Raw genomic sequence first — 17,889 nt, 5'->3', positions numbered from 1 at the left:
CCAAATTAAGAGCCATGGAGGATGGACTTTAAAATACAAGAAAGCCCATGTTAATTAGCCAGTGCAACAATATTACAAAAGCCATATATCAAGTATTACAAAGTCCACCCTCTGTGGCTCTTAGAAGTATCCAAGCAGATTACTTAAATTGTATGTACTTTGCTTTTTGTTTGATCAGCACCCACATGTTGGTAGTACAGTTCCCTCTAATACAATTAGTTGCTAATGTCAGTTAACTGTGGAGGAATTCTGGGAGTTGAAGTCCACAAGTCTTAAAATTGCCAAGTTTGGAGACTCCTGGTTTAAAGTTTGGATTGGCATTGGGAGATTTAAGCTGAAATTATCAGCCTAACCCATCTCGCAATATATGTGCTGTGAGGAAAAATAAGAAGATATATGCTTGAACTCCTGAAAGAAAAGCCAGATATAAATATAACCAACCAGCCAATAAACATAAGCTGGTGCTTATACTCCTTCCTCCAAATCTGTGTACCACAACCAAGCAATGGAAGCCCATTCCCAGAGGGAAACTGGACAGTATTCTCCATTTTAATAGTAGATATGGGGAATTCAGGAGATCAAGGTCGTCATGTCACAAGTTCATCTCTGTAGATCTCAAATAGCAATTGCTTCCTAAGACAGTATGCCTCATCCAGCCATGCCCTGTTTGAAATTCCTGGAGAGCAAAGCTATCAGTAGGGAGGAACAGGAAAGTCAAGATGGCAGCCGGAGCTGTGTAAATCAAACCCTGCAAAGAAGAGGCAGGGTTTCAATTAGACGGTTGTGGCACCATCTTGACTTTTTGACCCTGTTCCTCCTGCAGAGCTGCTGCTGGATTTCCTGGCCAAGAGCACAGTGTGTGTTTCCCAGCGAAGGCTGTTAACTTGATAGACTCTCCTCCAGAGAATGCATCTTCTGTGTCTATGCACACACTGCATGGCTCTTGTCGGACAGATAAATAAAAACAGAGGAGGGCAAAGTGCCAAAATGTATGTCAGTCTGACTTTTTAGATTTCACTGTATCTTTGGTCATCTATGCTTGTAAAATATGCACGGATGAAGAAATCTTAGATAAAGCCTGACTGGTTTTTTTTTTTTTTACTTCCCTCCTTTCATACTCTCTCAAGCATGCAGGCTTCTATGCCAGCCAGTGTTTATCAGAATGGGAGCTGGCATCGTTTGTATTATACTAAGTGATGAAGTAGCTCATTACAGTTAGCTGGCAACCATATGGCATGACCAAGCTGCTTCTTTAAGGATCAGTGACCAGCTTTTTGTTTCAGTTAAAGAATCCATAAAACTACAGAACGGTCCACTTCCTTGGCAAGTACAGTACATTCCAAATCTTACTAAATATCCATTCTACAACATAATATTACATGCAGTGAAATCTCATTTTAAAATAATTAATTTGCAGAAGTGGGTGTTCTTTATTCATAAATGTCCATTCAACACAAAAACAGGTCCTTGTGCCCTTTTACATCATTTGTGTACATCATTGATGTCATTATGCAGTGTAAATTACATTTTCCAAATCATTTGTATATAAATTGCTGCAAACTTACATAATCTACATTATTTGCAAAACAGTATAAATGCCAATAATGGCAATGTGATTAGTTGCATAATGACACTTATGCAAGTAACATGCATTGCATGCAAAGCCCATTTTTAAAAGATCCACTAAATAAGTATTGTCACTGTATTTTGTTAGCATCTCTTCGTATGCAAATTGCTTAGATCAAGTACTTATTATTAGATTTATTTATTTTTAATGCCGCCTTTATTACTTTATATATAACTCAGAGCAGTGCACATACCTAATACTTGTTCCTCTTCCTATTTTTGCCATAACCCTGTGAGGTTGGTTTGGCTGAGATAGTGTGACTGGCCCCAAATCACTCAGCTAGTTTTCTTGTCTAAGGGAGGCCTGGAATCATCCTAATGTTTATGCCCGCACCTTAAAACAACACCATATTGTCTCAAGCATAAAACCAAAAACCACAGAATTTTTCAGTCAGATTCTCTGTGAGAAAAATGCTGTAATATTTTATATATGTTGAAAGCAAAGTCACTGAAAAGGATTGTGCTTGCACAGAATTTTGGTTAAGTGAGGAGGGGAAAGGCTGAAAAATGTTAGAGATTAAATGGCAAAGGATTTGGCAGACTAGAATCCTAAACTGAAATGTTGCATGAGGCAACATTTTGTTGCAGTCTCCATTTATAACTTTCCTATTTTAACAGTTTTGTGATGTTCTCTGTGGATAGAGGACACAAGTATCCTCTGTTGAATCATATTATGATTCTTCCTCATGAACCAACAATCTGTGTTTTCTTAGCTTTCTCAAGTGAAAAAGCAGTGCCATTAGAAACCCAAACTTAATTATTTTATTTATATTTTTTATTTATTAAATTTATATGACACCCATCTAGCCGTCAAGAGCAACTTCATATTAACTATGAAATTACTCATAACTCACTGTTTTTTCTTACCTTGCATAGTCTGGAATATACTATTTTGTATACTGTCTTACTACTGTCTGCATGGTTTCAAACACAGGGCTATCTTTGCAATCCAAGGGCTGCAAATTTGGCTTTTTTTTTCCTAAATAAAACATCATAGGATTCATGGGATTTTGACCTGAGTATAGTTTCACATACAATAAAAGTGGCCTATGTATATTCCTAGCTTCAATGAACAGTTATCTATTAATATCTACAAGCTGTCAGAGCCATCTCTTGTTTTTGATACTACAATGTGCCAAAATTTAAATTTTAGAAGCTGCAACAAATATATAGTAGCTTGTCTTAGGCTAGAAGCCAATACAAAGCAGGTGTTCTAATCTACTTTACTATGGCTGTTGTGAATATCAAAATAATTAGTCCATATCTATTTGTAATCACACCCATCCAAAAGTGAATTGTTCAAATGCATACTTACAAGCATACATACAAATGTGCAGCGTGACAGTATCCATAGCAAAATTCTAGCATACATTTACTCTGGAGAATACAGAATACTCTTGGGTGAATCATCAGATTTCAACCTGCAGAAATTTCACAAGCTTGCATCATACTCTGGGCTACACATTCCACTATCCCAAGAGTGTGATTGCAAAGTTGAATGATGAGCTGTAGTCTTAACTTTTGAATTTTCTAAAGCAAAAACAATGTTACATAATCACATTCACAAAGTATCTAATTTTTAAAGGAAAAAAAAACATCCTCTATGTAAATTAATTCCTCCCTCCCTCCCTCCCTCTATTTCCAGGCAAGAGGTAATAAATTATACCTAGCCTAGGTGGCCAACTCCAATACCTGCCCTTCACTGACACTGTCAATCTTGATTGTAATGCATGGTGTGCTATAAAATAATACTGACGAACTGAGTGTAGGAGATAACTAGGCTGAACCTGAGGGAGAGGTCAAATGCATCGTAAGTGACACGAGATCTAAGTCCAGTTTACTTTGAATGTCTTTCTTATCTCCACTCATTTTCCTTAGAGTTTAGAGTTTTATTTCATTTGTATGCCGCCCTTTTCCCTAAGGGGACTCAGGGCGGCTCACAACTCAAAGAAGGGAAAGGGGGATACAGACAGTTTAACAACAACACAAAACAATACATAGTTAAAAAGCGCAACAATCATACCATTCGAGATAGGGGCAGCGAATCTTTAGCCCCAGGCCTGTCGGAACAGCCAGGTTTTAAGGGCTATGCGGAAGGCCTGGAGGGTGGTGAGGGTACGAATCTCCACGGGGAGTTCGTTCCAGAGGGTCGGAGCAGCCACAGAGAAGGCTCTCCTCCGGGTAGTCGCCAGTCGACACTGGCCGGCGGATGGAATTCGGAGGAGGCCTAGTCTGTGGGATCTAATTGGTCTAGTGGAGGTAATTGGCAGCAGGCGGTCTCTCAAGTACCCAGGTCCAATACCATGAAGGGCTTTATAAGTGACGACTAGCGCCTTGAAGCGTATCCGGAGACCAATAGGCAGCCAGTGCAGCTCGCGGAGGATAGGTGTTACGTGGGTGAACCGAGGTGCACCCACAATCACTCGCGCGGCTGCATTCTGGACAAGCTGAAGTCGACGAATACTCTTCAAGGGCTGCCCCATGTAGAGCACGTTGCAGTAGTCCAGTCTGGAGGTCACAAGGGCACGAGTGACTGTTGTGAGAGCCTCCCGGTTCAGGTAGGGACGCAACTGGTGCACCAGGCGAACCTGGGCAAATGCCCCCCTGGTCACAGCTGACAAGTGATGCTCAAAAGTCAGCTGTGGGTCCAGGAGGACTCCCAAATTGCGGACCCTGTCTGAGGGGCGTACTGTTTGACCCCCCAGCCTGAGAGATGGAACACTTGGCCAATTAGTAGGGGGGAAGCACAGCAGCCACTCGGTCTTATCTGGATTGAGTACAAGCTTGTTAACCCCCATCCAGTCCCTAACCATTTGTTGGTCAGATTTTTGTAAAGAGCTTAAGCTTGCAATAAATCTTTATACTCATTTGAACTGCTTGAATCTCCTGGTGCTTGACATAGATGATTTCTTATGTTAATTCTCAATGTACATACTCTGGATTGGGGGAAGCATAGGTCCCTGGCAGGTGCTGAGTGACAAATCCCAGCATTCCTTATCCTTTCAAGATTGCTTTTTAGGTACTGGTTCAACAAAATCTTAAGTATCACAGATTTCCTCCTTGATCTGAATCTCTAGCCTCCTGTTTTCAGAAACAGTATAGACAATATCTTTTAAAAAACACATCCAAACTGTTACAGGATTACCCGATCAATTTCTTCCAAGAGCCCTCCCAGTAATTGCTGTCTATTCAAAAGTCAGCAAATTCACTAAAGTTCCTGTTTTGTTCCCTGTCAAATGACTGGCTCTTTGTATTTTTCATCAGTTTATTTTCAGTTACTATCAGACAGTAGAAGCTCATGTACAATATGTACATTTTTTGACCAAATCTTTTGAGGTATATTTTCTCACCTTACCTTGGATTTTACAAAACAACTGTTTCCTCTAATAAGGGGAAGCAGAGGACAAAGGCTTAAAAGCAGTATATGTTTATTAGATGCTTTGTGTACTTAATGAAAAAAATGAATCTTTTTCTTAGTATCTCAGCATAAGGAAATCCCATCTACTTGTTTTAAAATGTCTTCTGCATGATTCATGGCCTATTGAACAAACCAAGGTTTACCTTGTAGAGTATTAAATGTATGATATATTTTAAAGCTTGAAATTACTACTGGTATTTAAAACACATAGGTTGCTCTGATGTTTATAGTTGACAAATGCAGATTTTTGTTTGTTGACTGCTGTGAAGTAAGCAGTTTTTTCTTTTTTAGACATTCCCATGTTTTACACTTATTGCTCATGGATTCAGTAACCTAATGTTTGATAATTGAAGGAGAATCTATGGTATGTTTGTTAAATAATATGAAGGTATGTGTGCCTTATGAAAAGCAGCTAATTATTGTGAGGATTTTAAAGACAATTTGGAAACAGTTGGAGGTTGTATACTTTCTAATGTATTGAAAAACTGATAGAAATACAGAAAAGTAATGTGGCACCAATTAGATTCCAGCAGAGAAATTAAAATTAAAAGCAGTGGAAATAAGATAATAGAAATTAAGAAGAGAAACTCATTTTCTCTTATGCTATGCTTTGGTTTAATTTCTGTTTTTAAGAGATACTATTATGACATTTTGGTGCTGTAAATAATACACATCCATAATAAACACTAGAGGAACCGTTTAACATTGAGTTTTTGCTATCGTAACAGATAAAGTAGACTGCTTATGTATCTTGCCAGTTTCATATTTATTGCTGGCAGTTACATCCAGCTTTTCTCATTAGTATGCAGTTTAAAAAATCTTGAAGAAAATTTGCATTTAATTATTTTTATTAATGTGCATATTTCTCCATAGTGAGGAGGGAGGAGTATCCAGAATGGGGGTTGACCTTATCCTCTCGTGATTGGATTGAGTCAGATAAGCTCTTTGGGCAACGCCCCCTGGTATCAGGACTTCCCCAGTTTTCTGACTCAATCGATCGTGAAAGGTTGCTCATTCTGGATCTCCAGCAATTTACTAGGATTTAAAGAAAATTCAGTTGGACCCATCGAGCCTTGCCTCCCTGCACTGCGCACAGCCTCTTCCTGCAGGATCGGGACTGCCACTAGCCCCTCTGGGGCGGCACGCTGCCCTGGCCACTGAGTGAATCTGAAGACACTCAGTGAGGACCTTGGCCGGGCAGCAGGAGGACCGGGCATAAGCCTCTCGCAGGCAAGCCCTAACCGCTGAGGCTTGTAAGTCGCTGGAGCATCACTGGAGGGGTTGAGCGACGAACCGGGGTTTCCAAACGTCCCGGAGCGCCCACGCTGCCTCCACGTCCCCAGAGGATCGCGAGGAAGCCAAAGAAGCCATTCTTGGCTTCTTTGGCTTCAGAGAAGAGGCAGGAGGAAGAGGATCCGGCTGAGAGGGCGCACGGCAAGCTCCCTGGAGCACAAGCCGCTCTTCAGGCACTTTTTAATTTCGCGCCCCTTTGCAAGCCGGTCGGCGCCATTTTGAAACCGGGAGGACCCACGTGGTCCAAGATGGCGGTGCCCAGCAGCTACCAAGAAGGAAAATCCCAGGCAACTGCAAGCATGGACTGCAGCCCCACCAGAGGGGCAGAAGAGCAAGCATCCAGGTCAGTGGTTTCCCCAGAGACTGCCCGAGGAGGGGGGGGGTAGAGGAAAGGCTAAATGTAAAACCAAGCACCTTTCCCCCAGGGCAGATCCAGAGGAACAAGCCCTCCAAGCCCTCTAAGTACAAGCAGAGGAGGCATAAGGCTTTAGAGAGACTCTGCAAGAAGGCTGCCAGCCATCAGGCCACCCAAGGCAAAGGGGGAAAAACTCCAGGCACTCCCTTACCCAGTGGAGGCTCAGTGGAGAATCCAGCCCTGCCAGCAAGGATCCCTATAAGACACCTCAGGACTTTGGGGCTCTACTCAGGGGTAGAAATCCTCTACCACTCCTACTGTGGGGGCAGCCTTGCCTACTGGACTTCCCCTCTTGGGCAGTCCCCCTGCTCAGGGGGGCATCAGCCCCAGCCAGACACCTCCCACAGGGGCCCCCAACTTTCAGGAGTGAATGATGCAGGCTTTTTAGCAATGCATGGCAGCAGCATTCCAACAGCCACAGCCTCAGGGGGCCCCCTCCCACCCACCCCCAGGGCTCCTGAATTCCCAGAAGCCCAGGAGGAAGAGATCCCCAGCTCCTCAGATTCATCCCAGGAGGACAGTGACAATGAAAGTGAGGAAGGCGAGATCAGGGAGGGCAAGCTGTCAGAAGACAAAGGCATGCCTCCTCCTAAACCTACATTCATCGGGTTGTTCCAGCCCTCACTGTTTAAGTCCCTGCTCTTCAAGGCCAAGGCAACAGTCAAGCTAGGCAACAGAGCAGCGGAGGCCACACCTCAACGCCAGGGCTTCTCAGCGGAGAACATCTTCGATGAGCAGGCCATCGAGGCAGACACCATTCCTACGCCCAAGACCTTCCTCGACCTGATAAGGCGCCAATGGGCATCTCCTACAACTGGTCCCCCACCCTCGTCTTCAGACAGGGTGTTCTTCAATGTGGACCAAGAGCTGGCTAAGCTACTGGCGCAGCCCGCCATAGATGATCCAGTCGTGGCTCTTCATACATCCACCAACATGCCTGGGGAGCCAGAGGATGCCTTGAAGGCGGAGGACAAGAAGGCGGACCTCACCTTGCCGAGGGGTCATCAAGTAGCGGCCTGGGCTGTGAAAGCAGCCACCACAGCCTCCTTCATCATCAGATCATCCTTGCTGTGGCTGCAGGACCTACAGCAACGCACCCCCATAGCAGATGCCCGGTCACATTAGGACATCAACAAGCTGGCAGTGGCCATCCAGTTCTCATTGGATGCCACCTTGGCTGCAGCCAGAGTTGCTTCCAGGGCAATCGCATCATTGGTAGCATCACACAGGCTGCTGTGGCTACGACAGTGGCAGGTGGAGGTTCGTCACAAGTGGCGCCTGGCTTCGGCCCCCTTCACAGGGGACTCCCTCTTTGGCTCGGCTCTGGACCGGTTCCTGATTGAGAACAAGGACAAGAGGAAGAAGAAAGGCAGAAGAAAGGCAGCTTCAGGACGACTCCATACCCCAGACGCTCCTACTCCCGGGGTCAGGACTCTGGTTCCTTCTTTCGGGGTCAGGACTCCTTTAGGGGTCATGGAGGCAGGGTTCTCTGGAAGCAGGCAGTACCAGGGGGGATTCCCTGCTAGGCAGAGGTACCCATACAGACAGCAGAGAGGCAGGCAGCAGAAGCGTCCCTTTCTTTTTTTATTGTATACATTTTTATTTTCCATTTTCATAACATACAATCACATGTATACTATACATAGCCAGTATCCTATAGTATTAAATAGAAATTACATCAGTTCCCCTTGTCATCAACGCCCAAAAAGATAAAAACCCATTATTAGCTCTTCTGCTCTCCATATATCTCTTTCTTCTACCTCTCTCCTACCTCCTTTCTTCCCTCCATCATCCTTTCCTACTCTACTTCCCCTTCCTTTCGCCTTCTCCTCTCTCTACATTACACTCCTCCTTATCCTCCTCATCTTCCCCCCTTACCCTCTCTCCTATCCCTCTCTTCCCATCTTTCTTCTCCCTTCTGTTTCCCACTCTTCCTCTCATTGGTGTATTTCCGCTTCCATATCAATATACTTAACATATCCTAGTTTTAAAGAAAAAATAAGAGAAGACAGTATACATGTGGGATCAAATTACATTAAAATCTAACACCTCTCGTCAAACCTAATATATATCCCTCCCTCCCCCTCCCCCCCCAGCCTTCTCTCCCCCGACTTCCCAGAACCCATATATGGTATAAATCTTTAACAAAAACAGTCTAAAATATATTGGAAAAAAGAATAGAAAATTGATAACATCTTTACATTGAACTTAGCTCCTCCTTGCCAAGGTAACTTTAAACAATTTATATCATTCCTGATCTTAATCATAAGCTATCTGGAATTTCTTAGTCCCATATTTATTTTGTATATAATCAATCCATTTTTTCCAGTTTCGTTTATATCTCTCGTTTGAATGATGCTTAAGATATGCAGATATTTTAGCCATCTCGGCTAAATTTGTGACTTTCAATGTCCATTCTTGAATTGTAGGCAAGTCTTCCTTCTTCCAGTATTGCGCCACCAACAACCTAGCTGCAGTTATTAAGTGCAAAATCAAATTAATCTCTACAGTTGTACAGTCAGTAATTATACCTAACAAAAATAACTGAGGAGTAAACTTTATCCTTTTTTAAAGAACATTTTGTATAATGCACCATATTTTTATCCAAAATGCCTTAACCTTTTTGCAGGTCCACCATATATGAAAATATGTAGCATCGAGAGAATCACATCTCCAACATTTGGGTTGTAAATTCGGATACATAGAAGCCAACTTTTTAGGATCCAAATGCCATCTATAAAACATCTTATAAAGGTTTTCTCTCAAGTTTTGGGCTTGTGTAAATTTTACATTTCTTACCCAAATTCTTTCCCATGTATCCAACATTATTGGTTTTTCAATATTTTGAGCCCACTTTATCATACAGTCTTTAACTAATTCTGTTTCGGAATCCATCTGTACTAATACATTGTATATTCTCTTTATATGCATTAAACTTTGATCTCTTATTTGTTTCAATAAGTTATCTTCGACTTGCATGGAACCAATTTTTTGATCTGTTTTCCACCTGGCCTGTAGCTGTCCATACTAGAACCTTGTTTGAATTACCTTTTCCTCTTTGAATACATCTAAGGATTTTAGTTGTAATACCCCCCTTTCTAGGGTAAAAAGCTGTCTGTAAGTAATTATATCCTGTTTTTGTGCTATGTTCATATTTTCTATTGCATGTCTAGGAATTGCCCACATGGGAATCTTATCATTTAATTTATATTGATGTTTTTTCCAAACCCTCAGTAAAGCATTCCTTAAGATATGACTTTTAAAATTCTTATCCACTTTCTTGTTATATAACAGGTAAGCATAGATAACTGTAACTTGTCCCATTTTTTCATCTCTGTCTGTATACTATGCCAAAGTGGTTCATAATTATACTTATATAATTTCCCATTTGAGGTTGAAATATGAACTCCTAAATATTTGACCTTCTTAACTATTTTACATCCTATCATTCCTTCTAGTTCTTCCTTTTGTTTAGTATTCATATTTATAGCTAGTATTTTTGTTTTCCCTAGATTTATTTTAAATCCTGACACTTGACCATATTTGTTAATCATATTCATTAAGATCATACTAGATTCCTGTGGTTGGGTTAATATTATAACCAAATCATCCGCAAAAACATGCACTCTATATTCTTGCTGCCTAATCTCAATTCCCTTTAGGCCCTCCAAGCCCTGTATTTTATTCATCAATATTTCCAAAGTTATAATAAACAGTAATGGAGACAAGGGACAACCCTGTCTTGTACCTTTTTCAATTTGAAAAGAGTCTGTTAAACTTCCATTAACTATAATTTGAGCCGTTTGCTGTTGATATATTGCTTTAATTGAATTGCCAATTAACTTGATCAAAAGCGTTCTCAGCATCCAGAAATATGAACACAGCAGGAATTTGGTTATTCTTTCCCAAATATTCTAGTGCATTAACAATTAATCTTATGTTACTTCTCATTTGTCTCCCTTGAATAAAACCTGTTTGATCATTATGAATCAATTGTTGACTAACCAACATTAACCTATTTGCTAGTGTTTTAGTAAAGATTTTATAGTCTACATTAAGTAGTGAGATAGGTCTATAGTTTTTTGGTTGGGTAATATCTTGGTCTTCTTTGGGTATCAGGGATATAAAAGCTGTCTTCCAAGGTACTTTACCTTCCATTTGAATCTTATTAAATAATTCCTTAAGAGGTTCTACCATTTCTAATTGTAAATTTTTATAGTAAGCCGCTGTCAAGCCATCTGTACCAGGTGCCTTCCCTGACTTTAACTCCTTAATTACCTGTAAAATTTTCCCCGAACTTATTGGTTGATTCAGTCTTTGTCTCTGCTCTTCTTTAACTATGGGTATTTTTTCTTTGTCCAAGTATCTCTCTATATCTAGACCATTAATTTTGTCACCCTTGTACAGCTCTGTGAAAAATTCATGGAAGACCTTTTGAATCTCACCCTGTTGAAACACTTCTTTCCCTCTATAGTGCAATTTGGCTATGTTACGAGATTTTTGTTTTTTCCTAATCTGATATGCTAAGCATCTGCCAGATTTATTTGCATTACAAAAAGTATTTTGTTTTGCACATAACAGACTAGTGGCTACCTGGTCTGAGATCAACATATTAAATTGGTCTTTTAATAAGGTAATTGCTTCTTTAATCTTTATATCTCCTGGTTTTAAAGTTAACTCTTGCTCTTTCTTCCTAATTTCATCTTCCAGTTCTGTTCGCTTTCCCCCTTGTTTACGTCTATGTAATCTATTTAGATTTATCAAAGCTCCTCTCATATACGCTTTACTTGCATCCCATACAATTTCCATAGATGTGCCCTTATTCATATTAAAAATGAAGTATTCTGTTAACAATTTTTTACATTCATTAATATATTTCTCATATCTGAATAAATTTTCATTCAATCTCCAAGACCTTCTTGCTTATGTCACCACTCCCAACTCCATCCAAACTGGATTATGATCTGATAAGACTCTGGCACAAATCTTTGTCTTCTTCACCCTAGAAAGCAAGTCATTGGTAATTAGTATGAAATCAATTCTGGAAAGGGATTGATGTCTATCAGAAAAGAAAGTAAAATCATATTCTTCTGCATTTCTTTTTCACCAGATATCTCTCAGTTCGAAATCATCCATCATATCAAAAAAGGACTTAGGTAGTTTCGCTCGCATTTGAGTATTTGGACAAGAAACCTTCTTATCTTTCTTAGTGTCCATAACACCGTTCCAGTCACCCAGTAGTATGCAAGACCTATAATCCCACTGTACTAATTTGGCATGAAGTTTTCTATAAAATCCATTTTGTTGTTAATTGGGAGCATATATTCCCAGTAGCAATGGCCTTTTCCCTTCTAATACCAAGTCTATTGCAATATATCTTCCATGGGGATCTGCTTCAATTAATTCAGCTTTCATGTCCTTTCTTAAGTATATAACTATACCATTTTTCTTCTCTGTAGCAGAAGCTATAAAGTGTTGTCCAAATCTTGTATTAATCAGATATTTTTGATCAATTGATCTAATATGAGTTTCTTGCAAACAAATTATATCATTCTTGAACTGTTTAAGATAATGATATATTTTCTTTCTTTTCTGTGGAGAGTTTAATCCGTTGACGTTCCATGTTAGAAACTTAGTTGTCATCTTTGGATCCCTGAAGCTTTTTTAGAGCCATCTGAACCTCTTGGAGTTTAAGCTTGGGTCTGGCTCCTCCCACTGCTTCTAAGCTGGTAACTGTAGCATCTTGGCCGGTGACAGGTGTTTGTTGTGATTGTTGTTTTTTTAATTGTTGATCCATTTGTCTGGTAATCACACGGTTTTGTCTTTGTTCCATGGCTCCTTGTACTTCTGAGAGAGAAAGATGATCCATCCTTGTTGATAATTGTGTAGTTTGCTGTCTATCTTGTCCTTCTTGTTCTCTTTCTCTAGCTCCAGGTGGGGCGGGATGTCCGGCCTTCAAAATATTATGGTAAAAATCTCGAGCTTTCCATACTGAATTAAGATGGTATCTTTGCCCCTCGAAAATGAGTGCTAGGCCAACTGGTGCATCCCATCTGAACTGTAGCTGACGATTTTTAAGCTCTTCGACTAAAAAAAGCATAGTCTTTCCTGGGTCTTAGCATTTGAGGTGGTATCTCTTTCAGAACAGTCACTTCCTGACCCCCAATTTGAAGCTTGGTTTTATAGGACTCTTGCAATATCATATTCCTCATGTCTCTTGTAGTAAAGTAAATCACAATGTCCCGTGGAAGCTGCTTCTGTCTCGCCAGCCAAGAGTTAGCGCGATAAACCTTATCAATTTGCCAATCAAAATTTCCCCCTGACCTTCCCATCAAGCTATCGAAAGCTTCTGGGCGGGACCTTGCTGATGGTGGTAGCTTAATAGAGCTGCCGCCGGGTTTCTGGTTGCGTTATCTGCCTAGACATCTGGTAGATACCTCATTCTTCAGGCAAAGAAGAGCGAGAGAGAGATCCAGCTGGTAAGAGCTTTTCCTTTGAAGTTCGCAGCTTTTTTTTTTGCTGTGGAGAGAAGGGGGGGCCAGCCAAGGCTGAATCATATCTCCGTGCCAGAAATTCCTAGCTGTTTATTACGGCTCAAAGTAAGGCTCCTCCACTTAGGACAATATTTTAACTATTTATCTGAAATTAATACAAGCAGAGTCCGTATCTGAGAACCTTATCTGCTTTTTTAAAAAAATCCTAGCTTCATTTTTTACAAGAGCTTCCTTCGTGCACTTGGTTTTTTTTCCCTCAAAAAGTAAGCTCCTAAAATGGCGATTGTGCATTCTCCGTAACAATGCCACATTCCTAATTCTTCTGCAAAGAACAGTGATAAAAAAGATCAAAGGAACAGCCAGCCAGCAGCTTCTTACTAATTAGTTTCACTTCTCTGAAGAGTTCACAAGACTTTTTTCTTATCAACTTTGTTAATATATACTTCTGATACAGAGAAGTCAAAATGGCGCTGAATATGCCGAGCTACTTCGTTACAAGGTCTTTTTTTGAAATCCTTTGAAAAACTCTAAAGAGCTAATAAAGGGGGGACTTAATACCCCCCCCCCTTTTTTTCTTGTAAGCTGCAAAGCGTGCTAGTAGAGCTTGATTAATTGCTTGGAGATAAGACTAATAATGGCATCAAAATTAAATCCGGGGGGGAAATTGCCTCCCCCTCCTAGGAGCACGTCCCTGATACCTGGCACAAAGCTGCCCCCTACTGGAGATGTGATAATGAAAGAACTTTTTTTGGAAACCTTCAGACAATTTAAAGAGGAGATAAGGGACGATTTGAAAGAGTTTAAGATGGACTTATATGATAAACTTGATACTAGGATTGCCAAAATAAATGATGATATGCTGGGACTTGTAACTGTATTGACAGAACATATTTCTGGAATTGAAGACAACCTAGAGGTTCTTAATGAAGCTAATACCAATTGGACATCTAAAACAGAAGTGGTGCAACAAAAAGTTGAAAACGGGGCTTCCGGGACAGGACCTTGCTGATGGCAGCAGCTTAACGAGCTGCCCCCAGGTTTCTGGTCGCGTTATCTGCCTAAATACCTGGTAGATACCTCATTCTTCAGGCAAAGAAGAGTGAGAGAGAGATCCAGCTGGTAAGAGCTTTTCTTTGAAGTTTGCAGCTTTTTTTTTTTGCTGCGAATGGAAGGGGGGCCAACCAAAGGCTGAATCATATCTCCGTGCCAGAAACCCCTGCTGTATTCATTATGGTGCAAAGTAAGGAACCTCCACTTAGGGCAATTTTTGATATATTTATTTGAGATTAATACAAGCAGAGTCTGTACCTGAGAACCTTATCTGCCTTTTTTTAAAAAAAATCCTAGCTTCATTTTTATAAGAGCTTCCTTCGTGCACTTGGTTTTTTTTTTTCTTAAAAAATAAGCTCCTAAAATGGCGATTGTGCCACATTCCTAACTATCCGGCAAAGAACAGTGATAAAAAAGATCAAAGGAACAGCCAGCCAGCAGTTTCTTACTAATTAGTTTCACTTCTCTGAAGAGCTTACAAGACTTTTTTCCTACCAACTTTTAAAAGTTTTAAAAGACTCCTTGTTAATATAGAGACATTCCAAACAGAGATGAACATGCTGAACTATTTTGTTACAAAGCTAATCTTTTGAAACCTGCTTTGTTACAATGCCCTTTTCTGAAACCTTTTGAAAAACCTCTAAGAACAAATAAAGGGGGGACCTAATACTTCTTTTCCTCATAAGCTACACAGCGGGCCAGTAGAGTTTGAATAATTGTTTGAAGAAAAGATATAATGGCATCAAAATTAAATTCTGGGAAACCTCTTCCTAGGAGTACATTTCACATACCTGGCACCAAGTCGCAGCTTCCACCCTCTATGCCCCCTACTGGAGATTTGCTAATGAAAGAACTTTTTTTTGAAACTTTCAGAGAATTCAGAGAGGAGATAAAGAAACTTAAAGCAGACTTATATGATAAGCTTGATACTAGGATTGCCAAAACAAATGATGATATGCTGGGACTTGTAACTGTATTGACAGAATATGTTTCTGGAATGGAAGATAAGCTAGAGGTTCTTGATGAAGCCAACACTAATTTGACTTCCAAAACTGAAGTGGTGCAACAAAAACTTGAAAATGCTGAAAAACAAATTGTTATGATACAGTACAGACAGATGGAGCTTGCATTAAGAGTCAGGGGGCTGCACGAAGACAAACAGGAGAACTTGAAGCAGATTTTTTCAGAGGCTTTTGACCGTCTGGTGGAAAGACCGGGGTCCAACTTTGACTGGCAGATCGAAAAAATTTATCGCGTTAATTCTTGGGTGGCAAAACAGAAGCAACTCCCCCGAGATGTAATTATATACTTTGCTACAAGAGAGTTCAGAAACATGATACTACAAGAGTCCTATAATACCAGGCTTCAAATTGGCGGACAGGACTTGATTGTCTTGAAAGAAATACCACCCCAAATGCTAAGAGCCAGGAGAGATTATGCTTTTCTAGTGGAAGAACTTAGAAACCGTCAGATACAGTATAGATGGGATGTGCCATTTGGTATTATAATTACATTTGATAAGCAAAAATATCGTCTCAACTCTGTATGGGAAGCCCGGGATTTCTATCACAAGATCCTGAAGGTGGGACCTGGAGAGAGACCACGAGAAGGACAAGATAAACAGCAAATCACACAACTACCAGATAAAAAGCACCATTTCCTCCTTCCGGAAGGGCAAGGGGTCAGGGAACAAAGATCTAGCCGTATGACTACCAGACGAATGGAAAAACAAGGTACAATGTAACAACCTCAATAATCACCTGCCATTGATCAAGGAGTTGTGGACTGAACTCTTTACAGAAGAGAAAGAAAATATTTCACTATCTTAAACAGTTCAAGAATGATATAAATTGTCTGCAAGAAACTCATATCAAATCAACTGATCAAAAATATTTGTTTAACCCTGAACTTGGTCAATATTTTGTGACCTCTGCTACAGAAAAGAAAAATGGCATAGTTGTATACTTAAGAAAAGACATTAAGGCTGAACTAATTGAAGCAGATCCCTTTGGAAGATATATCGCATTAGACCTAATTCTAGAAAGGAAAAAGACTTGATGGACGACTTCGAATTGAGAAATGTCTGGCGAGAAAGAAATGCAGAGGAATATGACTTCACCCTTTTTTCTGATGGACATCAATCCCTTTCAAGGACTGATTTTATACTAATCACTAATGATTTATTTTATAGGGTGAAGAAGACAAAGATTGCGGCGAGGGTCCTTTCGGATCATAACCCAGTCTGGACGGAATTGGGAAGGGTAGTGCAGGCAGGAAGGTCTTCGAGGTTGAATGAGAGCTCATTTAGACATGAAAAGTATATTAATGATTGTAAAAAAATTGCTATCTGAATACTTTGTTCTGAATATGAATAAGGGTACATTCATGGAATTTGTAGGGGATGCAAGTAAAGCATATGTGAGAGGAGTACTGATGAATATAAATAAAATACATAGACATAAACAAGGGCAAAAACGAAAAGAATTGGAAGAGGAAATTAAAAGAAAAATTTGAAATGTATCCAAATTGTGTTATAGAGGGAAAGAGGTGTTTCAACAGGAGGAGATTTAAAAGGCATTCCGGGATTTTTTTTACAGAATTGTACAAAGGGGACAAAATTAAGGGTTTAGATATAGACAAATACTTAGATAAAGAGAAAATACCCCTAGTTAGAGAAGAGTACAGGCAAAAGTTGAACCAACCAATAACCTCTGGGGAAATCCTGCAGGTAATCAAACAACTAAGATTAGGAATAATGTAAACTGCTTAAAGTTTGTGTAACGGCAAGAAGCTGAGTTCAACGCAGAGATTTTATTGACTTTTTTTCTTTTTTCTTTTTTAACTTCCTTGGTTTTAATACATTTTAGACTGTGTTTGATAAAAAGCTATACCATGTACGGGCTCTGGGAAGTCGGGGGGGGAAGGGAGGTGGGGTCCTAGGGGGGAGGGGGAGGGGGGAAATATAGTATGTGCTAGATTTTAAAGTAACATGATTGCACTTGTATACTGTTGCTTTTTTAATTCTAGTGTAAAAATAGGAAGCTGAATATACTGATAGATAGTAGAAATACACCGAAGGGAGGAGCAGAGGGAAAGAAGAAAGAGGGGTAGAGAGGGTGGGAGAGAGGATTGGAGGGAGGGTGAGATGGAAGGGAGGGAGTGTATTGGGAGAGAGGAGTGATAGAGGGGGAGGGGAAGTAGGTAGAGGGGAATGTTGGAGGGGAGAAAGGAAAGTTGGAGGGGGGTGAAAGAAAGGGTGTAGGGAGTGTTGAAGTGGTATATTGGGTTTGTATTTTGGGGGGTATTGTTGACAAGAATGGTTGTGTTTATTGTTCAATGTTATATGCCCCCGGTTGGGCACAGTATATATGTGACTGTATGAAATGAAAATGAAAATAAAACATATTTACACAAAAAAGTTGAAAACGCTGAAAAACAAATTATTATGATACAGTACAGGCAGATGGAGCTCGCATTAAGAGTCAGGGGGTTGCGTGAAGATAAACAGGAGAATTTGAAACAGATTTTTTCAGAGGCTTTTGACTGTCTGGCGGGAAGACCGGGGTCCAACTTTGACTGGCAGATTGATAAAA

This window comes from Thamnophis elegans, chromosome 3, assembly GCF_009769535.1.
Source record: "Thamnophis elegans isolate rThaEle1 chromosome 3, rThaEle1.pri, whole genome shotgun sequence".
NCBI classification, from domain to species: domain Eukaryota; kingdom Metazoa; phylum Chordata; class Lepidosauria; order Squamata; family Colubridae; genus Thamnophis; species Thamnophis elegans.
The sequence above is the reverse complement of the archived record's forward strand: the minus strand, read 5'-3'. Positions refer to the sequence as shown.